General features: G+C 36.0%; 1 long non-coding RNA gene across 1 annotated transcript in view; it reads right to left on the bottom strand.

Annotated features, from left to right (window-relative positions):
- Positions 1-26,021, bottom strand: part of LOC146762631 (uncharacterized) — a 64,596-nt gene extending 38,575 nt beyond the window's left edge. The window contains exon 1 of the long non-coding RNA XR_014946779.1: positions 25,960-26,021. This is a non-coding gene — a long non-coding RNA (uncharacterized LOC146762631). The remainder of the gene's footprint in view (positions 1-25,959) is intronic.
- Positions 26,022-26,275: the final 254 nt, after the last annotated feature.

The following is a 26,275-nucleotide window of genomic DNA, read 5'->3' as shown; positions in this document are numbered from 1 at the left end:
AATTCATGGGTGAAATTTTCCTTATTTTTCACAACTTTTACACTCACATGCAAAGGGTCTACATTACCCCTGCTCTAATCTTAGCTCCTCTTGCCTTACCAGACAGATCTGACAAACTGCTAGGGTCAGAACAGACACAAAACTGAAACATTAAAATGGTACCCTTATTCTGTGTGTCAAAGGTCCCAGATCCTGACACACTGTTACTGTCTTTGAAGGAGAAGCTCCTGCTGCTCTGATGGAGGAGAACTGGCTCTACCACTGATATGATGATCTATGCAGTAAATAAATAAATAAATAAAAATATAGTGCAGTAAAAATCAAACAAACAAACAAACAAACAAAAAAAACAACAAAACCCAAGGTATTGATATTTTTTTGCTAAAAGCTTTTTTGTAGTATATACAGCTCTCTTTTATCCCTGTACCGAAGAACAGAAAGCATTGGTTACAAGTTCAGATCCTCAATATCTCTTCACATTTTAGGTATCTATTACAGTATTGCTACAGATTGAGTCTATCAATGGGACAGAAATGCCTTTAATCTCAATCTGATACCTAGGGCACTTGGCAGTGATGGGCAAATGGTTAGATCAAGTTCTACTACATTCTGCCAGAGTGCTTGTAATCTAAAAAACAGGACAGCAGATGCTCTCAGACATGCAGGAGAGGACAAGGTAAGAACAAGACATGGCTGGGCAGTGCAACAGAACAGGTGTCTTCTCTTTGTCAGTTCTTTTGAGTTAGTTCTTGGCAATGAGAATTTTAGGATAATGTATTGCATTGGAGACCTTTGAAGATATTTATAACAAATCTCTTCTGAGCATGAGAAATGAATCACAAAAAAGAGAAAAGCCTGTCTGTTCAGGTATTAACAGCTGGAATAAAGAGCTGTATAGAGCAACAAATGATAAATGACAGAATGAATGACAAAGCACAACTGTCATTTCCAGGCTGAGCATGTCACAATATGTAGGTATTTCAAGCATGGTAAAAGAACTTCAAATGCACAAATAGCACATTGACATCAATGATGCACCAATGAATGGGACCTCAAATAGGAGACGGGCATGTTGTAAGCATTTGCTGTTATTTGGGGATGATATAAGAGGTTACTAGTATGTTTCAGATGAGGACAATATTGAGGTGGTATAATAAGTCTTTTTTCAACTCACTAAATTTCTAGGTTATTTTTCTGTCAAAATTGTGACATACCCAGATGGTGCTGATTGAGGAATATTTGTGTGGTCTTCTGTTTTGCAGCGCATTGTTTAAATTAAAGCAGTAGCTGAATTTCCTCTTAAAAATGCTCACTCTATATTTCATTATTGTTGACAGGAGTCACAGGTCTGAAAATACATGTACTGTGCACGTCCAACATTATCTTCAATCTAGCTGCTACCTGCTCAGCTAGAACATGTTGAGAAAAAATAGCTAATCATTTAAAGAGCATATCATTTGGTAACGTCTAAATTGCTGCTAGTGCTATTTATAAATAATTCAAAATAAAATGAGAGCCACAGTAAACACAGCTGTAGGTTTTTTGCTGTCACCCACCTGCTGGTGAATCTAGGACAAAGCTTTAGCAGCTGCTTATCAGCTTCAAACAAACAAAAAATAAAATAAAATAAAATAAAATCAATTAATAATATTATTATTGTCACTATAAAAACCTCTCACCTGGATACATGCAACTTGTAAAACCTGGTTCTTGGTGTATTTTTGTCAACTGACACCGAAGAATTTTCTTTAGTGCCAGCCATGACTTTCACCTATACCCTGATGCAAAACTCCCAAGTATTACATATCTTTCTGAGGCAGCCTAAGGTAAGAGAGAACACTGTTGTGTGTAGAGTTATTTATGCAGAAAATACTTAGGAAATAAAGCTCTTTAATTTCTATGTGAGTAGAGTATTCTTGTATTTGTGTGTCCCTTGTATTTGCTGTTCTCTGAAAGTCAAGTTCCTGAAGATAACATATTGGACATTACTACTATTACTATCCATCAGTCCCAGTCTGTACAATGCTGTGAGCTGTGCTAATCAACTGCAAAATATTCTCCCCGGTACCCCACCCATTTGCACTTACTGAGGATTTGACTCCAAAACGCTTCTGAAAAATACAATTTCTCCTCAAGTTTCTGCGCTGTATGGATTCCCAACACAGATAAACAACTAGAAGGATTTGTTCTCTGTCGTATACCCACTTGATATCCAAAGTAAGCAGCCTCAGGATATATGACAAGTTTCTTAGCTCTGTAGCTAGTTACTACAAAGAATGCAAAGCAAACAAGAAAACACCATATTTTCTTGTCCTACAAGACGTCCTAGCCATACATGAAGAATAAAGAAATAACAATTCTGCCTATCAACACAAGATGTTGTGAAACAATCTCTTGTTCAAAAGTTCACTTACTTATTCCTACAAGAGAAAGGAATTGCAAGTGTAACTCTGACACCTGCCATAAGGAGATAAAGACCATAATAGCTGGATCCTCCATGTTCATCTTCAAAGATAACAGTTACCTTTACATGAAATTTCCACTCCAATACTAGAAATCTTAACTGTGTCTAGTCTATAAGTAGATCCTTCTGGTCTTCCTGTGCTCTTCCTCATGTGACTGCCTTTTTGTCAGACAAAGGGTTAGCTCAATTATTTACTTTGGTAATTTCATTTTAATTGGCTGCATACACAGAGTTACAAAGCAGATATTAAGTGAGCAGAGCACCTTTTCCAGTTCAATTGTTAGAAAAGGAAATGGGACCAGAATGGCTCTGATATAATGGGGGAAAGCTGTGCTGGAAACAGTCATGGGATGGGTATACAAAGGCAGATGAATGTCAGTTTTAAAAATAGAATGTTCCAAGGAATACCTTCAGAGATCTGAGGAAGAAATTTGCTTTTCCCTTTTTATTTTTATCCATAGAATTAAGACACTAGGAAAAGGTGAGCTGCCAAAAAGCACACAAAGTGTTTTCTTATTTGAATGCGAGTGAAGTGTTCCAACTGGTGGCAAAAGTTTGCTTTTTTCCACGCTCATGGAACTTATCTTCCTAATAGACCAAATAGAATAAATAGAGCCTTTCTTCATGCAAATATAAGAGAGAGCTGGGGAAGAGGCGTGTCATACAAATGAGGACAAGCAAACTGTGGGCTTAGATGCTTTTAAACTCTTCTCTATTTATAATTGCATCCAGTTCAACTGAAATATTTGGCAAAAATGCCCATAATCACTAAGATGAAAAAGTGCATCTTTGTAAGAAGCGTTTTCCCTAAGAAATCCTATAATTAATTGTAAGTCTCTTTAAATACAAAAGCTTAAATTACTACACTAGTAGACCCTGCCAGCATTATGAAATCAAAGCTGACTTTGAACAGAAAAATGTAGGTTACAGGATGCACAGCAGGGTTTCCTGGTTTAGATCTATAGCTCCCAGACCAGGAACTAACTTGTAATTATTTGACAGAGCTCTGGAAGGCATCCTCTTCCAGCATCAGAGAAGGGGAGTGTTCACTTAATGTTTCAGGGCCCGGAGTCCTATTACTTTGCTCTTTCTCTCCAGTGAGCAATTATCATCTCAGGAATCACTGATTTTACTGAACTCCCATGTTAATTGACTCAAATGATAGGGCCAGAATGTAATAAAAGTCCCTTCCAATTGTGCATGATTAAAAAGAGGATAAAATGTAAAGCGGGATGTTCAATGTGAAAGAATCAACTCGCTTAAATGGTATATGCAGCTAAAATAGTAACCAAGGAAAATTAGAAACTTATTCCCTCAAGTTCTCTTATACTGATACCAGGTACTTCTTCAGTTAATTTCAGAATTCTTATTTATAGGAATTTATCTTATTAATAGTAATGCAGTAGTCATTCCTAGTTACCAGGAGAGTGCGCTGGAAACACAAATTCCTGAGTTTCAATCCAGCTTGGCATTGGACACCACTGCTTTATATAATGGAATTTTCAAAGACAGTATTTCCCTCCACAGCAATGGGAAGGAAGTAGACTTTGCAGTGCTCTGCTGAGACTGGGGAGGAGAAAGAAATTTGTGCAGTGTGATTTGCTTAGTGATGGCTGACTGGACAACTGCATCATGTTTATCAGGCTGACTGTTTAGTAAATCAAGGAACAGGTGGCAGTGGTGATGAAGATTAAAGGACAGAGCTACAGGGATACTCAGGTGAATAGCACAAAGCATGTATATGAATTTTCCCTGTAATAGTAGGGTTGATGTTTTATGATAACAGCTCTATGTATGACAAAGGGATACATTAAAAGGAAGGCTAAATATGGGAAAGAACAAAAATAAAGTGACTTTTTGGTCCCTCCAAGATTATCGGATCAGGCTGATAATCCTAGCATTCAGTTTTTAAAACAGAAGAATGTGTTGCTGCATCTATTTGTTTTTTGCAGGTTTTGAGCAAATCATAGGGCTTTCCTGTAGCAAAAACCACACACTTTCACTCTAATGGTTGTAAAAGTTAAGATTCACAATGTACTACCATTTCTTGCACCTAGACTATTAGAATCATCATCATATAAACAAAACATCTAAATGCCTGTGGTACATGCAGCAAAGAGAAGCACCATTAATATTACATCATGGGCCCTTCAAAATTGTGTGATTCAGCCCAGGTATTCTGATGATTAGGAAAGTCAGGTGGAAACCCCTCCTACACTGCTGAGGGGGAGGCATGCATAATTAAAAAGTAATCATGCACTAAGACAATGAGTCAACTATTTAACTATATTTATTTGCATTTGGAGCTAAAATGCCATTGCAGATTCTGAAATTTTTAGGTCTAATTCTTTTTTGAATTTGTGAAAATATTAACAAATAGAATCATATGATTGTTTGAGTTGGAAAGGACCCTCAAAGGTCCAACTCTCCTACAATGAAAAGGGTCACCTACAGCTACATCAGATTGCTCAGAGCCCAGTCCAACCTGACCTTGAGCATCTCCATGGCATGGGGCACCCACACCCTCTCTGGACAACCTGTGCCAGTGTTTTACTAACATGCTACTGATACTGCTTTAGCTATGGTAATTTTTAAGACAGATATGCTTTTCCTAAAAATCACTAAAATTTATCCTGCAACCTATGTTTCTGCAATTTGCATTCATATCAGCTGTGTTCCATCAGAAGTTCTGCAAAGGGTCTTGCTCTCTTCTGATGGAAATGAACATCCTGATGTTTCATTTTCATGACAAAGACCATATAAAATAATAATACAAACCTCATGTTCTCCTGACATTGACCGAGGTAAGTGAGGAGAATAGGATAAAAGTAAGAGATTCCTCATTCACATTTTAACACTGTTATCAGAAGGAATCCACAGATACCAGTTACAGAAGCAATACTGAAGTGCATCATGTTCAGCATTACAAGTGTTGCTTGAGTTATATTTTAATGTTTTTTCATATCTGCTCTCCTGACACACATTTCAGACATGATCAAAAGAGTTCTTCTATGGAGGACAATGAAGTATGATTACCTTTGTCATGACTGCATTATACCTTAAAGCCAAATGACAAATTAACAGAAAAGGCTCTTTATCTCTTTATGCCTTATCTTTCTGCACAATGATACACAACAGCCTTTCTTACAGGGAATTCACTGCAGCATGCAAACCAGATGCAACAGCTTTGAGTACATCAAATTCATTTTCAAGGTTTTGCTGTCTCTTGTACAACAGCAATAAGTTCTACAGAAGCAGAGACAAAGCATGAGAATTCTACTAATGTCCCCAAAACGTTCTCAGTAATTACATTTATCCTGCTGACAGTTTCTTGCTCCAACACTCTTAAGGCAGAAGCAAAACTTTTAGCACCTCATTGAACTTATTTTTTGGTTAAAAGAAAGGAAATTCGATTTTTTTCCATCAACATTCTCATTTGTTTGTGTTCATAGTTTATAGTACATGCTGTGTAGAGTCTGCAGCCTAATTCATTCTATGCAGTAAGTAGTTGCACTTAGCTTTTGTCAACTTTTAAATGCACAAAATTTATTGAATTAAATTGGTTTTTAGATTATACAATATGAAGAGAATATCTACATGTTCTGATTTGCATGATTGAAAAGAAATTTCAAAATTCAGATCTTCCAATGGATGACCTTTTAGTTTTGCCTTTTAGAAGGCATTTTGAAACTCATGCAAGACATGTCAGAGGAAAACATATTATTTAGGATTTTGTAGGATAACAATCTCCTGATAAGATTGTATGGTGTATTGATCTCTATTAGAGCTCATTTAGGCATCTGTCAGAAATAACAGGATTCTTTCAGTTCATATTCTTTTCAGGGATTCTTGATCCTTATCCCCTTTGATAATTTCTCCAGGTCACGCATTTGGAATATGTTGGAAGGAAAAAGCAGGGCATTAGTCAGTGACAGTCATTTTGAAATAATATACAGGAAAATAAGTTTCTCTTTAAAGGAGGAAGAGCAACTAAGTGAAACAGAAGGATTGTTGCCAAAATAGATAGCAGCATCTGTCACGCAGGAGAGAAAAACCTTGTAGCTGAGTAAATGGATGATTGCCCAGAAACAACGGAAGAATCTGGCAGTGGAGCAAGTGCTACAAACATCTGCCTAGTGTCTGTGCTACATCAGGGCCCTACAATGCTTGGAATAGTTCCTTTCATCTCTCAAGTACTGATCTTATGCTCTGTCATAGGGTGCCAGAAAGATCCCTTGCCTCCTCCACACTTTCCTGATTTGTGTACTCTAGTCTAATTCTCTTCACTCTGCTTAGCTCAGAGAAGAGCACAAAGGCATATTCCTATACCTTCATAGCAGGAAAAAAACATGGGGAAAAAGTCATTCTCTATGAGGCAAGAGGCAGATTAATGCCCAAAAGGAAACTGTAAATGTCCTTGTGTGCTTCCTGCAGCCCACCTTCATTGGTACTGCTTGTTTGTGTCTTTCAGTAACACTATAAATTGAGTCTAACAGTTCTGCCACATAGCATTTGACCTCCAGATTAGCCATAAATTCTGAGAAAACATTCATCAGTAGAACTGAAACTTATAAAAGGCAGCAAAATTCACAGTTGTTATTTTTATTACTAACTTCCTTGTAGGAATCAAACTGGCATTCTCCTTTCTCTGTGATTTAACTTCTCTCATTACATTACAGAACTGCCAAAGCAATATTCCAAGCTTTAACTCAGTCTCCTTTTCCAGGGATAAACTGTGTACAATGCTGCTGGCATTCCTGATTAGGAGTACTACCTTTGATGTGAAGCCACCTTCTTCTGCTGGCATTAGAATAGAACTACTTCCAGAGGTGCTGTCAGGCATTAGCAGTAGTTAACTTTCTTTCCTCTTGTCTTCCCAGAGAAGTGTTTTTTTCCTGCTATGAACTCAATCAAGTTTAAAGGTTGCTACAGGACTGTGATTAGTACTTTAAAAAGCAACCTAAATAAATTTGTTCAAATATAGATATGGGATTACTTTTTGGTGTGCAGAGCAGCATTCTTCAAAACAGCATAATTCTTTATAATTATCCAGCAAGCATTTCACAGCACTCATTCTGTGATTCTGTGATTCTGTGATTCTGATCAACACGTGGCCTGATTTCCTTCACAAACCAAACAGGATTTGGGGAAGGGAAGGTACTGCAAATCTTCTCTTGTCCTAATAGAGGACAAAGTACAAGAATGAGGCCAGAGCATGCTTTGAAATTTGAGAGCTGGAAATCACTGCTAGGAGCTGTAAAGAAGCATCATTATTGCACCTGTATTTCACATCAGACCCAACACATAACAGCTATTGCCCCTAATGTGTCTGTAATTCTTTAGCATCCTGTATAGAATACAAGTAGTCAGGCTGGGTGAGTCAAGATTAAAAGGAGAGGGAGGGTTAGGTGCTTTAAAGACTGATGCTAGAACAGTATCTTCTGCAAATGCATCTAAGTGCAAAATATAGGCATTTTTATGTCTTGGGAATATATGGGGAACGGGATGAAAGATTTTGTATACTAATGGATCTAGAAGTCACAGAATTACATAGGATGGATTTTTTTTAAATGTTATTTTCCGTAAAAGTAAAAATTTTACAGATAAAATATTGAGTGCTCAGTTCTTTTTGCAGAGAATAATTAGGCTACAGTTGAAGCTTACAGCTATTGAAATCCAGATAGTAGAAAGTAGGGCTACACAAAGGGAATATAGAGTTTTGAACAATAAAGGAACAAGAAAGTGTATGCTCCAGTTCCTCAACTTTTTTACTCAGATGTCCCAAAGCAACATGTGTGAAATTCTTTTCCAGGTAAAGCCTACATTAGTATGCACTTGGATGAAATCAGGGTTCTGCTCAGGTAATCATGTCATTCCTGTCTGGATAAATGCCTTATCACGAATGTCAGACTCAGGCACCAGAGTGGATCTTTTTAATCTCTTCTTCCTCTACCAGCCTCTGTGTTTCATCCCATTGGCTGGATTTTTTTTGTTTCTTTTTGTTTTGTTTTTGTTTTTAGGTGCTTTTTTTTGGTTGGGTTTTTTTTTTTTTTTTTTTTTTTTTTTGAGATCTAACAGAAAATAAGCTGGTAAACCTTAACAAAAACTAAACTCTATGTTTGCTGTGGCCTCACTGACCAGGACCAGTAAAAAAGATGCAGTTGTCATGCAAGATGGCATTTCAGTGAAAAAGGTGTCATGGTTTAATAATTTTGTAATTTTACTATCAGTATTCCACATCATAACATCATATAAAGCATAAATAATTTTACTGAATCTGCAGCTTACAGAAGAAGACTACATCTCCCAGAGAACAACACAGTCAGAGATGGGTCATGGGACCTGGACATTATATTATCTCTCTCCCAGGCTAGACTGACGTCTTTTGAGTTCTGGCATTCAGGGGAGTGTGTGGGAGCCTTCACCGTGTTGCCCAGAGTTTACAGTAGGCCTCTCATTTTCGGGACTCATTTCTCTCTCCTATTTTGCTTGATTCGTTAGCTCAATTTTTAATTATATTTTATTATATTGTGTTATTCTGTATTTTGATATAGTATTTAGTAAATAAGTGTGCCTCCTTAGATCATTGCCGCTGTTTCCTTTTCCTAATTAACTTTTCCTTTCGGCCTAGGGCCCCTCCGGGGCCCACAGCCCCCTGTCACAGACACAGGTAGATTTTGTTTAAACTGTGACAAAAGGGAACTGGGTCTTCCAGAAAATGGATCAAAATTTTAGTACCTCAGACTGTTCTTGCAACAGTTGGGAGATCCGCAATGTGAATAATCCTGATGCATGTCTTCTTCAGTACAAGGGACTTCTGTAATCTCTTGCAGGGAAAAAGTTTCACTCAGGTTCTGAGAAATTTTGGAACATGAAAGAATATTTCACAAGGTATTTTTCTCTTCCTTCAATAATTACAGTCTTATAGCTCTAAGAAAGTGGAATAATATAATGCAGAAACTTACTTCCCTTCCCTGGAGGTGCAAGTAGGTGTTTGAACATGTGATGTCATTGAGGAAGTCTCACATGAACAAGATCCTTGTACTTGTCTCAATTCACAGGCCGAGAAGGGTACTATTTTTACATATATATGCACATTCTTAATCTTTCTGGGACTACTGCTCTGCTGGGACTGTTGGCTGATTCTTCAGAGTACAAGTCTCAAACTTGTAAGTAGGTATTGATATTGATTCCAATTCACAGTACATGGACAATGTGTTTTTAGATATTATGCAAGCAAAGCCTGGAGTGCGCACAGCTGCTGTTGGCAGGATAGCAAGAACAGATTTTTTTTTCCCAAGGATTAATGTATGTATAATGTACTGCATATTTTTTATGTTGTACAAACTTGATTGTTGTTTTAAAATAAATCACAAGGAATTATGGTAGCACTTTCCTTACTTCTGTGTACTACAACTCTAAATGCAAGGGAAGATAAACAGCAGACTTAATGCAGCCCTAAGCTCTCTGTAGACCAGCATGCAAGGCAGAAAAGCCCTGCTGCTTGGGAGGGGACCATGCTGGATGTAGATCCTATTCCTGCAGATTTCTCTTTGCCCTTGCCTTGCCTTGCCCTGGATCAAAGAAAGAGAGAAGCAGAAGGGGGAATTAATCATCTCTCACACCACTGCTTCCCTAGACGTCACCACTGCCCTGAGTTGCCCTCTCCTGCAGACCTATCCTTCACTAACACTGCAGGAGCTCTGAATCTGTGGGTACTGCTCTGTAGTGTGAAGCATTTACCGTGCCCAGGTTTCACAACACATCTCCTGCCTTTTGAAGATAAGGATTTCAAGTTGACTGGGTAGCGTGGAATACTCGTTATATTCCTTTTTCCTCTGCCAAAATCCACCAGTGCTTTACCACTCTTCTCTTACCATTTTGTTTTTCCATACAGATCAGAAGATTTTCCCATTGAATTCCACTCACTCCCAGCAATCTCCTTTTTCTCCAACAAGCTGCAGGATCTTTCCATCAATCAGCGCAGACTTGCTAAGCACCAGGAAGTAGATGCTTGACATGGGGGGAAACATCACAGAGACGGATGAGACAATTTCCTATCTCTCACCTTGCACATCCTTGGACAACTGTAGGGAATGCAGGGAGTCACTGATGATGCCTGTTCACTTTCTCTCTGTGTTGCTCACTTCAATACTTTTAAGCTTTTGACCCCCAGCTCCCTTTTTCACTTCACTTGAAATAGTTTATTTTTTCTCCATGTTTGCTTTTCTTCCCTTCTTGCTGACATAAGCACATTTTGTTTGGTTTTTTTTAGTCCATTTAAAGCAGAGAAACAGCAGATGGAACAACGGTTAGTAGCAGATTTCTAGAGCAAAAGAATAATGGAAAGAAGGGAATGCTGTGGCCATCCTTTTTCTTCTACTCTCCCTGTTTTCAGCAATGTGCAATTCTTTGTGGGACATGAAGTGCTCCCTGCTATAAAATCTCATTGTTCAATCAAAAAGTCAGTGAGAGTTTATGCTTACACATATACTATGCCCAACACCGGTAGCTATTCCTTCTTTCTTTACTGGAAAAACATATGTATGAAACAAATACTTTTATATACTCATCAGTACACATAACAGACATAAATTATACTAAAGGCTCACAGATTTCAAAGTGCAATTAAGTAATCCATGTGTATGAGTTGAATAACTGGAATCAAGCTATAAACTCATACACTAAATTACAATGTACAGTTCCAAGCTGCAGAAGCCCTGCTGTGTATAATACCAAAGTGAGGAAAAAGACACAGTCTAGTATCATATCGGCACAAGATCAGCAGTAGGTAGAGAAATAAAGCCAACACTCTTCTACAGCCAGAACAGGTAAATAGACATCTGCCCTTTTGATTTCCTTTTTCATTATCCAAATTTGGCAGTATTAAGAAGAAAAGAGGCAATGTTTTTCAACAGTCAAATGTTGGAGTAAAAGAATTTTAAAAGCCTATTATATATCGTAACTATTTTTAAAAACTCCAGTGAAAAACCTCCATAGTCATCAACAGTACCTTGTTCTTCTCATTTCTTTGTCTTTACAACATATTCCTAAATCTGACTTACAATAAATTAAACCAGTATTTTGTCTCCGTGCTCCACAAACATAGTACAAAAAACACTTTCTGTCCTGTTTAGTACAATATGTTTTCTAGTGGAACATACCACATCTTCCTCTTTCATGTTCCCATTTGTAAAAATGTTTAAATACGCTCTCCTTTTTTAAAATGTTACTATTACTAAAACTCTTGTCCAGCTACTCTCCCTTGGATTTGCCTACATCTATATTTCCTTAAGGTTTAGTCATCTGAGGACTCATCAACACTAAGTAGAGCAGAATAATTTCCATCCATGTGTTATACATGACATTTCTAAATTTCTCTCCAGCTCTTACAGAATTTGCACCATCCCCTACAGTGCCATCTATGCATTTCATAAATGAACCATTTACTCTATCATACAGTGAAACTAGAAATGTGGGCTAGAACTTAGTCTAAGACTTTGCAGAACCACATGAAAATCGTACTTCATTTAATTAAAAATAATCACTACTTCTACCCAAATGAAGCTTTCAACTATTTTATAGTTCACAATACATGAACTACATGTTGCTTTTATCACAAGACAATGTCAAAATCATTGCTAAAGTAAATACAAAGCACAACTATAACTTCTTCCTCATCAAACAGACCAGTTTTCCAGTCAAAAAAGGAAGTTAAATCACTCTGACATAACTCATTCTTAGAAAACCAGACAACACATGTTTACTATCACTTAAGTTTCCTCTCTAAGTTCACATATTGATTATTTAAATTTTTCTGCAGTCTTGGTAGTTAAATTAGGAATTTTGATTTAACTCTTGAGTTTTCAACTTACGTAAGGTGTCACCATCAGAATTTTAGCTTATAGTTAGCAAGATAAATTAAATATGAACTGCCACAAGTAATATCTACAAACATGGGAAATCCAACTTTGCACTCTTCATCTAAAGTCAGATCAATGCAGCAGCAGGAGATATCTGACACAATTCACTGTAGTACAAGAATACAACTATTCAGAAGAACAAGAAATTAGGAATTCATCTGTTTTTCATCTGAATCGAAACCTTGAGATTGATTTGTGTTTGTCAAGGACAAACAAATTTGTTTACATTTTAACTGCTATTCTGCAAACATTGAAGTTAGGAATGGGACACAAGGGAAAAGCTCTGCCCAACATTTCCACAGAGACTACGCTGCTCACACCCATCAGATGACTGACATGCAGAGGAAGATGCCTATGCTTTTATCACTCTCAGAAACTAAAAGGCAGAAAGGGAAAGGTATGGGCTATGACTAAACTCCTGCTGCCAGTAGCAGAGAAGAGAAAGGCTTGTAAAAATCAACATCAGGGATCATACCAGACAAAGGAGCCTTTGAACTGTACAAAGCTTTTTCTGGATGAAGTATTTACTTTTCACCACCATTAAAATAAGTAGTCCTTCAAATATTTAAGTTAGTCCAATTAATATCATAGTCACTTTATTTACCACAGAAACATCTTGATATCACTGCATATTGGTGTCAAATTCACATGTGTAGTAAAATCAGTCATGCTTATTCTTTGTTTAATAGAATGCAGGGCAAATAACCTGAGATCTTTCTAGGGAGAACTACATAAATATCCCCTGTACTTCTTCTTTGGTACATTTTAAGAAAACATACTGATTTCAACAGCTAGTAGATTCAAAACATTCAAAACAGAAGGTATGTAATTTGTGAGGCACATTTTGAAGCCATTGGGTTTCTCCAACAGAAATAAAAAAGTCCTACTTGCATTTTTCTTTTTTCTTGTGACTTTCAGATGGAGCCATAGAGAATTCATGAATCAGTTAGGAAACAAACCTCCATGACTACACTGTGTTTTAGATATAGCACAGAGCTACATCCATTCTGGGTGTTAAACTTCCTTAAGTAATAATTGCATTAGAACAGTCAGGAGGTTTTGGGGTTGTTTTTATTTTTCCTTTTAGCCACAAGAATACATTAAAATACTGAGCACATTTCCCAACAGTAGTAGGTAACCATCTTCTGTCTAGACAGAAATATCAATATGCTATGACTGTATAAAGAAAGACCACTAGGAAGAACAAAACAGAGATCCAAAACAGAAGAGTTCCCTCAGTAAACTGTCTTATCAATATTTATCATATATTCTAAATAAAACCTCTTTCCATTAATGCTTTTAAAAGGATATACTGATCACATGAAAATTCTGTTTCACAGGGCTACATAATATTTTATTTACATTTCGTAACCTTTTTTTTCTTGAAGATAGTGGTCACCACTGAACTCCAGAATTACATAATTTACAGTAGAAAGAAATGACAAACAAAGAAAAACTAACACAGTAAGTACAAAACAGTAAGACATTTAAGGTTCAATGCAGAAAACATCACTAGACAAGTCTCTTCCCCCACAACTTTCTATCAGCTTGCAGACACAAAGTAGAGTTACAGTGTAAATGCATCATGCAGACTTTAATCGTTAGTGCTACACAAGTGCATTCTTTAAGCTACCCTTTCTCTCAGCTCTGAACTACAATAATGTAATTTTTTTTTGTTTGTTCACTTGCTTATCTTTAAATAATACAAGCAGAAGATAATAGACTTAGAATATTCTGGAAACTCAGTTGATTTCCTATTTCATATGCTCACAGAAAGGTAGGTGTTAGAAATTAGCCTCTAGAGATCATCAAGTCAAACCCCCTGCTAAAGCAAATTCCATCATTTCCTATTTTTTTTACTCCCCTTGTATTAAATTTCTTAATATAAATAATATATATTTATTATCATAATAATTTAATATAATAATCTAACAAAATAAAAGCCACAATGCAATTACTCACCATCTGCCAATCAACATGCAATGCAAATGCAACACTCTCCTGTTGCCAGGAGGTCTCTGGGACAGTCACACAGCAATTACCTCAGACAGCTGCCCTTCTTCAAGGGCCTCCCACAATTTTATGACATTCTGTATCATGTCAAATGTTACGGATTACCCCCTCCTAATTCGGGTACCTGTTCTGGCTCCACCCCCCCCCCCCACCCCACATCATGGTCACTGCTCTTCCCTTCTGCCTGACTTGGCCCTAGGTGCACTCTCATCAATCAGCAATGACCAAATATCTGTGTACTATTAACACTTCTACAGCTGAAACAAGGACACTATTCTTGATTTTTTGTTTGTTTGTTTGTTTGCTTGCTTTTTTTTCTTTTTACCTCCCCCATACACTAGGTAAGTAAATTGAATTTACACTGTTGGATTTAGGGTATCCCTGCTTTTGGCATCCTGTCTTAAGTACAGTTACATCATATTGTATCACTTGAAAGTACACAGCAATTTGTTCTGGATTTGAGGGGATTTTAATTGAGCTGTCTGCGCACTGAAATCCTGCCATGCAACAAAACAAGCTCTAGTCTTTTGGGGTTCTACACAATCAAGTTAAATGCCAACCCTGACACTTGATGTGGCTTGATGTGGTTAAACAGGTTGCTGTATCTTCATAAGGTGACTGTACAGAAATACAGGTTGTTTCACTGAAGGAAGATGGTGCTAATGTTTACACCAAGTTTGAGGACAATCTCTTTTATCCTCTAAGACAAGGTTTGTTCCAACACTGACATCAAAGGGAGAGCTGATTCTACCCCAAAACCTCAAGCTACCACATAAACATTACTATTAACTTCTCCACTGATAAAGTCAATATGTATTGAAGTTAAATGACATAGTGCTGTATGTCACAGAGAAAATCATCATCACAGATTCTTTTTGCAAAAAAAAACAATAGCAGTCACAGAGAAATGCTTCAGGAAAATGAATATTATGTACTTGATATAGATGATGTACCTGCTTATGTACTCAATATAGATTGACACTTATATTGATGTTTTGTGGCAGGTGAAAAAAGCTTCCTAGAAGTCAAAGGAGTAGAGAATGTCAAGGGCTTATCAAAGCTTTTATTAGAATTTGCCGGTATCTGATAATGGTTGAAAGTTGAACATAAAATCTCTGCTTATTGCATGTTTTCTGGTAATAAAATCATTTATTGGAAGAAAGTAATTGAAGGGAAAAGGTAGGAGAGGTGAGAAATATTTTCTGTTTAGGGCACAGGAGCAGAGCTAAGAAAGTCTAGTTTGACTCAGTTTTCTGATAGGCACAACCTGTAAAAACTTGAATGCATCTTTCCACCCCCTCATGCCCCTTATCTACAAAATATGTCTCTTTCCTGTAATTTTTCTGTACTTCCTTGTGTCTCTTCCATTCTGGAGTGAAACAGCAATCCTTTCAAACATGGATGCAGCAGAGTCCAGAGATTTTTCATGCAGGTCCACAAATACACAACAATCTGGTGACTTTTATTCATTGTCAGCAACAATGAATAAAGAGAGGGTCTGTAGTAGAAAAGCCACTGTTCTATATTCTATTAATCTTCTACTTGTCCTTTCTACACTTTCTCACTCCCCAGATATCCTTTATTCTCTGCTATGTCTTCCTTCTACCACTTCTTCCTGTGATACACTAAAAACATCCATTGCTTTTATGCTCAATGCTCAGCTCCATTTTGAAATGACTGTCAATGAAGAAAAGTAAAGACAACCTGTGGGGATATGGTATCTGAGGTAACTCACTACCGTTAAGATAAGCATTTGTATCAGGAAGGAAAAGTTGACAAGCAGTCTTGCCTAAATAGCTGATGGTGAGAACGACAAAAAATATTTCAAGTAGCTAAGAGCTGGATTATGTTACACTGAAAATAAGGAATTCAGAGATGGAACCGGGCCAAACCAGCCTGTGAACTACTGACACCAAGGAAAGACCCAGAGGTGTATAACACATATATATCAGTGTGTATGCACATATGCCAGTGTATATACATGCTCCTTGTTTAATAATTGTCTTTTAAGCCTTTGTTTCCTAGTGCTGACACTTCCTCTGTCCTCAGAAAGATCCCCAAAATTAATACTTTTTTCTGTTTTGGCTAATCTGCCACTCATGTTAAAAGTTGATTTGTGGTTTCTAAAAATAACCAGGAAGAGGTAATAAAGCTGTGCCAAATATAACTGCCATTCTATCATAAGTTTGTGAGCTTAGTGTTATTTTTACATGAAAGCCTGGCTGAGTCAGAAAGACACCAGTAATGAGGGGAAGGTTCTTTTTTTTTCTGGCAAGATTAGTGAGAAATCTTTCTGTAGAACATATAATGAAGTTCCTCATTAAATGGTTTGTATTACTCCATCACATTTTGGAAAAAGGGGTTTAAATAAATCTGTAGTTTTGTGGTTTTTAACTGCAATAACCCTGCCAGGAATAGAATGAGTAAGGAGAAGAAGGGACTGAGGAGAATAGGAACTACTGGATGACTGCAAATAGAGAGCAGACGTTTCTGGATGGATTTGATTCAAATCTAGAGCTTAATATAACCAAGATATTTCAATAATCATTATAGCAATTATTCTAAGAACAGTGATAGTTTGGTATGTAAATTGAGGTTTGGTGACTCACAGGTCTGGTTTTGAAAACCTTTGCCTAGAACCCCATGCTTCTAGAGTACAACATACTGGCGTACACTGTGAGTAGCACTAGAAGACCTTCATTAATGCTGTGAAATATTCTGTAAAGAAGCTGGATTTTCAGTAAGTAGTGAAAATACATGGGATGGAGAGGGAATGGGATGTTAATAGAAGAGGGACAAAATAACATGCATCATGTTTACATCACAGTTAAGTGCAATTCTTGCAGAAGTTCAGTGAGAGTGTTTTCTAGGATGCACCCTTGTCCTCCTCTGCCATTTTTTCCACATAGTACCACAGTATAAGATACGGCAACAGCTGTGCAGGCTTCTTGGTATAAATCTTTGACAATGGTACTATTAGGGAGAAGTGAATTGTTACTTTCAGTAGCTTCCTAAATTCCGCTTTCAGAATGCTCTCAGATATATGAATGATCTGGTGTGGAGCCAGGAGTTGGACTCAGTGATCCTTGTGGATCTTTTTCAACTCAGGATATTCTGTAGTTCTATGAAACAAACACTACACCATTAACTTATGCAGATTTATGGTATCCTCATCAGAGATACAATTATGGAACTATATATCAAAATTTATAAGATTTTCACACCTGGAATATATGTTCACATATATATTAGATACAGTGGTTAGTGTATCAGAAAAAAAAATCTAATTTTGTCTTCCATTTTTTGCCTCTGCTATTCAGAGGATTATCAGTTTACCCTTTGCCCATAGCACTTCACACAGAAGAGATTAGCAAATTCACAGTAACAGAGTTCATAGAAGGAAGGAACAGGAAATCAGCTTTTGAAGTTTTTTTCTAAACAACCTTACTCTTTACCTTTGTAATTTACTCAAGTTTTGCTGCATTATATTTTTTGCATATATTCAAAATGAATAACCTATAAAGTAAACAAAGCACTAGACAATCCATGCAACCTTCCAAATAAATTAATCTGAAATTAACGCAGGAGTTTATTTATTTCTTCATGTAACCTGACATCACAGTCAATTGTTTTTCTTGAATAGTCTTGTCTTTGCCAATTCTTTTATTCTGCCTGTACTCGAATAATCTATTAAGGCAAAAACAGGAGTAGAAAATACATTCAAATCTTAATTTTTTTCACTTTGGAAAACAGTGTGGGCTAATATAACTCTATTTGTATCATACAGAACTTCTCATCGGCAGCTCTGAATGAATTTTATACTTGAGAAGAGTGGCTACAAAGTGCTTTCCCTATAGGCACTTAGAAAGACTATATCAGGGCTAAGAGTAGATTCCAAGTCCATAGAAACATTTTCTGGTGCTACCCTGACTGACTAAGAATCTTGGGGTTTTCTAGAGACAAATTCAACTTGACAAGGATGTATATACTGAAAATAAATTACAATGTCCTTGAATGATAAAAGTGATTCCCTTTCTTACTGGAAATGGTTTCTCATTGCCCAACACAACATAATTACTAAGTGGAAACTAGACAACCATTTCAAAGGTATTAGAGACAGCGTAAGTGAACACAGACTGCTAAGTTATGCACTTTATGTACACCTGGCCATAATATCTTCTGTTCATGTGTTTGAAGGGAATAGGCCCATTAATGTAATTCTCCGTCTTCAACTTAAAATAGCATTTAAAAGTAGGAAACCAATGACTTGGTGATTGCATTTATGTTTCTCAGTGAATTCACAGGTCTCACTGTCATTTTAAGACCCCAGCTTTGATATTCTATTTCTTTTCCCTTTTTTTTCCACTTGTTATTCTTTCACTAAAACTTGAAATAAAAAGTACTCTTTTTCTCTATCTTTGTTTTCTCAATGTATGTATATTTTACTATCTGCAAAATCTTTGCTTTTGATCACATTCAAATATGTAGTTCAGTAAAAAGACAGCATTGTCGCTACATCCTTAATGACTAAATAAAACAAAAGGAAGGCAGCAAACAAGTAAAATGAAACAAAAACCATCAAGCTTTTACTACAGTTGTAGCATTCTAAAAAATGGCCAAAGCTCAGCTTTCTACATTTGTGTTATATTCAAGTTGCAGAAGTATTTCAGACAACCTTTTTATTTATTTTTTAATTATTATTATTATTATCCTCTTATTGTCTTAGTGACATGATCTCTGCAAAAATCAGCTATAGATATGTGCACGTATAATATGATGTAGGTAGACAGTTCTGTTTTGTATGTACACAGAATCATACAATCACCAAGGCGTGAAAAGACCTCTAAGGTTATCTAGTCCAATTGTCCACTTACTTCCAGTATTCTTCTCCAGTAAACTCTATCCCTTAGTACAACACCTAAATGTTTCTTGAACATGTCCAGGGACTAATTCCTCAACACGGCACTTCATCTTGAAAAGGACTCTGAGAATATCCCTGATCAAATGTGCTGGAACATGTCTTCAGGATCATGAGGGATCATATGAACCCAGGCAGCAGCTTATTCATCACCCAGAAGATGAGGTAATCAGATAGACAAGGCATGGAGGTCAACAAAAAGCTGCTTGCATACACAGGCTTACTTTTGAAATAAGTCTTTCTAAGAGATGTATACATAACAAAGTCTTCTGTCATATACACAGCAAATTGTTTGACTTTCTTTGAGACAAAGAAAGATACCTAAACACAACTGTTACTTTAGCAGTATAATATATATAATAGCTGCAGTAGCTAACAGATGAAAGCCCTACAGTGAGTAAACCTCGAGCACGTTAATTGAATTGTGAGACCAGAAGCCATGATACCACAGTTTTCTAAAGGAAAAAAATAAAGTGCTGGTTACATAAACAGGACTTAAATCCAAAATTCCTGTTTCAGAGCTCCTTGTATAGGCAAAGAAATCTTTTGTCTTTCTCCTAGTTACAGACTTTTTAAGGACAGAGAATGTTCTGTACCTGTATTCTGTAAAATAGAAAGCATCTTTAAAAATTACTTTTTTATATTAAAGTTAGGGTCTGTTTAGGATAACTGTGCCCTGTCACAATGAATTAAGTCAGAAATGGTTACTGTGAACATCTCAACTCAAATTGTCCTAGAGCAAATATGTAAACTGAGTACTTTCCATGGAATCTCTACAAATATTTTACTAGTTGAAAGTCTCAGTTAACAAAGAATAAGCTCTTTCAACACAAATAGATCCCAGTTTCTACCTGTTTAATTACATGATCTGTCAAACCATATGATCCGGTTACCTTATCTATTGATTTTGTTCAAGAGATGGTAAAAATAAATAAATAAATAAATGGAATAATTACTCATGAGTCTCAGCACAAATGATAAAACCATACAGTACTCTACTGTTGAGTAGAGCACTGATCATTTCAAAAACTCAACAAGCAACAGTCCTGTAATCAGAAAAAATAATAAAAACCTCCCATGGGATGGTGGAATTATCTGGACTTCTTTTTGCCTGAAAGCCCACATCAAAAATAAAATATTGTTTCCAATACAAGGACCCAACCCTACTCCAGAAGTACAGTGTAAGTTTATCTCACACATGTAAAAAATTATTAATAATATGGAAAATATATATATATATATATTGGAAATTAAAATAGTCCAAGTTTCTTTGTGGTAACTTCTGTAAATGGAGTTATTTTCATGACATACTTTATGACGTATTTTATTCATTCTAGGAACCTTGAACTGTAAAATTTCATAACTTAAATGCCATCATGTATGGAATCGATCATAATATAATTTTGTATTTCTGTATTCCAGCTTGCAATAAGATAGAGCCAATCTTGTGAAAGTGTATTTATTTCTGAAAATTACTTTCAGACTTGTAAAGTATGAGTTTGTACAGTAAACTACCATTAAACTCTCAATTTGTGCCTAGCTAATATCCAATTTAGAAAACCTTTAATAAAAATCACCCTGCTCTCCCTCAAGTATGCTATCATTAAGTTAATATACTGTCTTAAATAATATTCTAAAAAACAGATACAGATTGTGACTTGGCAGAATTAAACCCATGCAAAAATCTGAAAATAGACAATTAGATCAAAAAAGCCCAATTTGTATTCATAAAAACCAAGCAATTAAAATTCCTTTCTTCTCCAAAGCAACATCTTTTGTATTTTTATCTACTAACTGTAGTTCCCTTTTCTATGGAAGCAAATACTGCAACCTGCAGAATTGCTGCATGTTCCTCTTTGAAATCATGCTGGTCTAGGCCACACTTTAACTGTTGCTGCAAAACAGAACATAAAGTTCAGATATTTTTAGAATACTTGGAGAAATTTTTTTCATATGTTTTATCCCTGTAAAAAGATGTGATACAATATTTTAAACTCTTACTTAATTTTGATCAATATAATTTATAAACATTAAAAAATGAAGCTAACTTTCCAATATTAAATATATTGGAAAAATATTAAAATATTTTTTTAAACACCTCACTGCTTAAAAACCAGAGGCACAAAATCGACACATCCTGCATTACAAAGCAAATTTAAAGTAGAAGCTGGGAACAGAACTTAAATTGCTTTTACTGACTGTGACTTTCTACAAAGATAACCCTCCTTCCTCTTAAAATGTCAATGCATTAATTATAGAGGAGATACAGCCTGGAAGTATTTATGCAGATTCACACACATAAATTTTATATCATTAGACCAATGTTCATAACCATATTTCCTAATAAAAAGACATTCTGGAATTTTATTTATTCTTAGAATAAAATCTCTGGTGGAGATCTATTACTGACCACTTGCTCCATCAACACAGTTTATAAATTCACAGCTCTATATTCAATAAGGAGTATAATGGCATCAGAGATGCAAGAAACCTCACTACTCTTCAAAAGAAGTAAAGGAAAAGATAAAGAAATTGAAAAGGAAACGTAAAAAATAAGAAAATAAAAGAAAATAAGAAAAAGAATTAGAAAGAAGAGCACACTGTCAGGACAGCAGTTTTAAAATAAAAATGAATGTAAAAAAACAAGACAGACTTTTTATAATGAATGTACTGGACATAGCAAACGGTATATATATAGTGTAGCAAACTTGCTGTTATAGTTGAGAGAGATCTTTCAGCACAGACCCACAATATGGAAGAGCTTTGTACTCCACATTCAGCATCTCAGCTTGGTTACCCATTCTGTTTTCCATCATGCTATTCTACAGTACTCTACCAAGAACCCTACATTTCTCATACTTCTTCTTCACAAGAGGCATTTTGAGGCCAGCAAGCTCCTCTCTCTAGCAACGTTCCCATTCCAAAGAAGCTGCCAGTGTTGCTAATTGAACTGTCACTGCTCCCGCTGTTCACATTATTTTATCCTGTCCCTAAAACCAGTGGGACAGTTTCTCCTTGTACAGAGTAACTATGAAGAATTATTCTCCAAAAGAATAGAAAGAAACTAACGATGAGCTGGTAGCTATTCACTAGCAATGAATAAAACCTTTTAAATAAGAACACTGAAAAGCTTTCAGCATTTTAAGTGGAGAGTGCAAAATTTATTCACTTTTTTATGTTTGCATTTGGGCTGTTCAAAACAGTGAAGAAAATCTGCAGTGTTTTCTGGTGTATTTGAAATAGTTTGTTCCTAAGTGAATAATGACTGCTGCAGCTTCCCCTTAAAAAAAAACACAACTCAAATTGTTCTGCCAGCCCAGCCTTTGCTCCCTTTTCCTATGCCGTCAGACATTGCTTTCATGCACTCCATGGAACAGAGGAAACCTCTCTATTTTAACTGTTCTCTTTTCAGGTCCAGTTTCAAGCCAAGAAGCTGTCTGGCATCATTTCTCCACTGCCTTCTTGAGTAGTAATTTCACATGAGTGAAAGTGTATCCCACAGGTTGGGATACAAAATCCCATCAAGGCTCAAGGCTTTACTTTATAACATGTTCTTAGCTTCTAGAAGCTAACATATTCAGTTAGTTACCTTTCTAACTGAAATGGGCATCGCAAAATATGTCAAATACATATGTATTTGTTAGTTCCACTAATGGAAATGTCTTCACTACCATCATCTGTAATCATAAAATATCAAAACAGCGAATTTCTTTGAGACAGTGGTTATTCTGATTTGTTCTTCATTATATGGGGGGTGAGGGGGTGGGGGGGAGAAAGACCTAGGAAGATGTTTTCTGACTGGAATATTTTCTGCAACATCAGGCATGATGCTATAATTACCTTTTTTTTTTTGTTTTTTTTTTCCTCATCAGTATTTAATGAATTGCACCATGGAAGCTGGATTCCACATATCTTCTTATCAATCCACATTTGTCTATTTTATCATAACAACTCTCAAAAGGGCACTTATCTGAGGATATTCTGTACAATTGTCTAAGTGTCTACCTGAGCTGTGAATCATGGACAAATGCTGAAGTGAACCAAATAACTGAAAAAAAATAAAAAATACTGAAACAGAATAAAAGAGAGGCTGGGGTGGTACATAGCAAAGAGGCGACCATCTGCTGTGATTGTGCAAACAGAGCTGCTGCTGCTGCTTCTACTCTTCCACAGAATAGACTGCACAGAGTCACTCCATGTAAGCAAATCTTTTTTATAAACCTAGGTCAAGCACAAACATTTGCTGAACATGTAGTCCCCTCATGGAAGCAGGTATAGGCTTTCTTTTCCCCGTGGAATAGAGGTAAGAAAATCTTATCAAATTTTGTCTCAGCCCAACGACAACAAAAGGCATGAATGCAAAAATATCCATCTTCTGGGTTTCTTGCCTTCTTTCATTCAGTGTTCAATCCTTTTCTGTCTAAAGATATAGATTTTATTTACCTTCCCTTTATGAAGCATAATTACAAATAAAGTAATTTAACATACGTCAAACATGCTTAAGGGACACTAGTTGGCTTATGACTGCCAGGCAACTTGTGAGCTTTGTAAGGAAAGCCCACCAGCTGTGTTTTTTCAACGGGGGGAAAAAAAATGGTGTTCATTGAAGCCAGATCTCCATGTTGTATGTTTATAGGGAAGGTGACCAGAATTAAATTCTGTAAGCATTCTTTGATGTCTCTTGAATATTACAAAAATTCAGAATGCTATATATCTACCTCATTGTCCCAAGTTTATGGTTTGAAGCATGATTCAGTCTCATCTCTACAAATTAAAACTACAAGCAACATGCACTACAGAGGAAAACTACTAAAGAAATCAAAGTACTTGAGATGAATTGTGAAACTCTATACATATAAAATGACTGCCTTAAAAGAGGAAAAATATTCCCAAACAACACAACAGAAATAATTACAGCATTCTAGCATGGAAATCACCATATTCTTTGTCCATCACTGAACAAAGTTTCTAAGTATAAACTTTGGATCTACTGCAAGTTAAAACCATCATTTGTGGCAATATGTCAAAAGACACAAGAATTAAAAGTCTAGACTAGGGAACTGTCAATCATATTCTGACAAACAAGAAACTGAGAGCCTTTAATCTGTTTAAGCATACTACTGACAGGGTTTTCATCTGTGGCTCTGGTAGGCATCTTCTTTACCTGAAGTACTCCTTACACTTGGATTTTCAGTCCAGATCTCAGCTATAAGACCAGCTGAAAGTCATTTAAACTTTTTGCATGGAAAATTTAGGTAGCAGCATTTGAAAACAAATGTGTCTTTTTGAGAGAACTACTATGTACAGCATGAAAACAATAAATTATTAAATACAGTCCATTTTATGGCATGGTACAGAGCCATTGTTTGACTAAGATAACTAAGGAAAGGGAAGGGATAAAAGAATGCTTTTAATAATGTGAACATATTGGACCACCATGAGTTATGGTTTTGTGGACCACTTCATTTTAATGAAAGGTAGAAGAAAAGATACAGTATACCTGCAAATAAATAAATAAATAAATGATAAAAATCTATGAATCAGGCCTCAATAAACAAAAAATCTTTAATCTGATTCCATCATTATATTCACTTCCTATATTTTTGGTAAAATTTTTCTCTGAAAAATACAAAGAAGTATGAAGGAACAATATAAAACATATAATTCTTGCTGGTAGAAAGGATGTTTAAATCAGTTTAAAGCTATTGAATCTCCTAAATGGATTACCGAGGTTTACCCATAACAGCCAGCGGAACTCCATACTAGTTTGATACAAAACTTGTTTAATCTACTTACTTAATAGTCCTTAAGCATAAAATGCTGCCTTAAATTTCACTGAAAAATGGCATGCAGCTGTTGCAGGATCCCTGTTGACACATAATTTAAGTGCAAGTAAATTGGAACATCTTTTACCATCCTGCGCTGCCTGGACATAGGCTATATTTCTGGAGAACTTAGATCTCTTTTTTTCTGGAGCATTGTGACGAAAGCAGAGAATATATTTTCTGCATGTTTTCTACTTCCAAAACTGTAAGCTTATCACTCTTCATATTTGTTCCACTCAATACAGGGTAAGAACTACTTCCAAGTTACAATCAAGATGTTCCTCAAGCACTGCCATTTTTTTTTCAGTAACCTTTTAGCCCTGTTGGGCAGTGATCTTCCCTAGCATGTTCTTTGTCCACAGATCAGAGTAGGCTGATAAAAGAGCTCAGGAGATGAGAATTCCTTTTAAAAAAACTTGCATAAATGGTCTGCTAGAAAGTAAGAAATAAAATAATATTGCCAGCTGAGTGTAGCAGTTCATACTTCAAAGCATAAAAAGTAGTTATTTTTATAATATTTATGATAATTTCTTTCATATTACATAAGTTCAAATCCTATAAATTCTTCACATATTCAGAAAAGCCCTTAAAATTGTTCTCACATGAGCTAACAAAGCTGACACAAAAAGTTATAAAATAATCCATCCTCTCCATATTTTTATTTACTCTTTTAATGCAGTTTGTTTCACCATATTTTTATAGATTATCATAAAAAAGAAACAAAATACCTAAACATTACTTTTCAAGAGAGAAACCTTGAGAGAAAGTTAAATAGTCTGTTACTGCAGAACTTTCCCCCTGTGTAACTCCACTCACCACAGCAGTATCTGCTCTGCAAGGTCACTTCCCTCCTCCCTTCAGCAGTTTCAAGTTTCTTCCAGTTAGTAGCATGGCAACCCTGTCTGTCTTCCTTTCCTTCTTTACTAGCTTTACGGAGGGTGGTTGGTTATTTTTGCTGCTGTTTTTACATATGTATATTTTTATATGTGTATGCACTTATGTTTAAAAAAAGCAATAACCCCCCCCCCCCCCCCCCACACACACACACACAAAAAAAAAAAAAAATAATGAAAAAGATAGAAATATATGTGATGTGTTTATTTCTTTAATTTGTTATAAGCAGATAGGACAT

The sequence above is a fragment of the Coturnix japonica genome, chromosome 1 (genome assembly GCF_054131305.1).
Source record: "Coturnix japonica strain WE chromosome 1, WE-NBRP24, whole genome shotgun sequence".
NCBI classification, from domain to species: Eukaryota; Metazoa; Chordata; class Aves; order Galliformes; family Phasianidae; genus Coturnix; species Coturnix japonica.
Note: the sequence above shows the minus strand (reverse complement) of the source record. Positions and strands in the feature narration are given on the sequence as shown.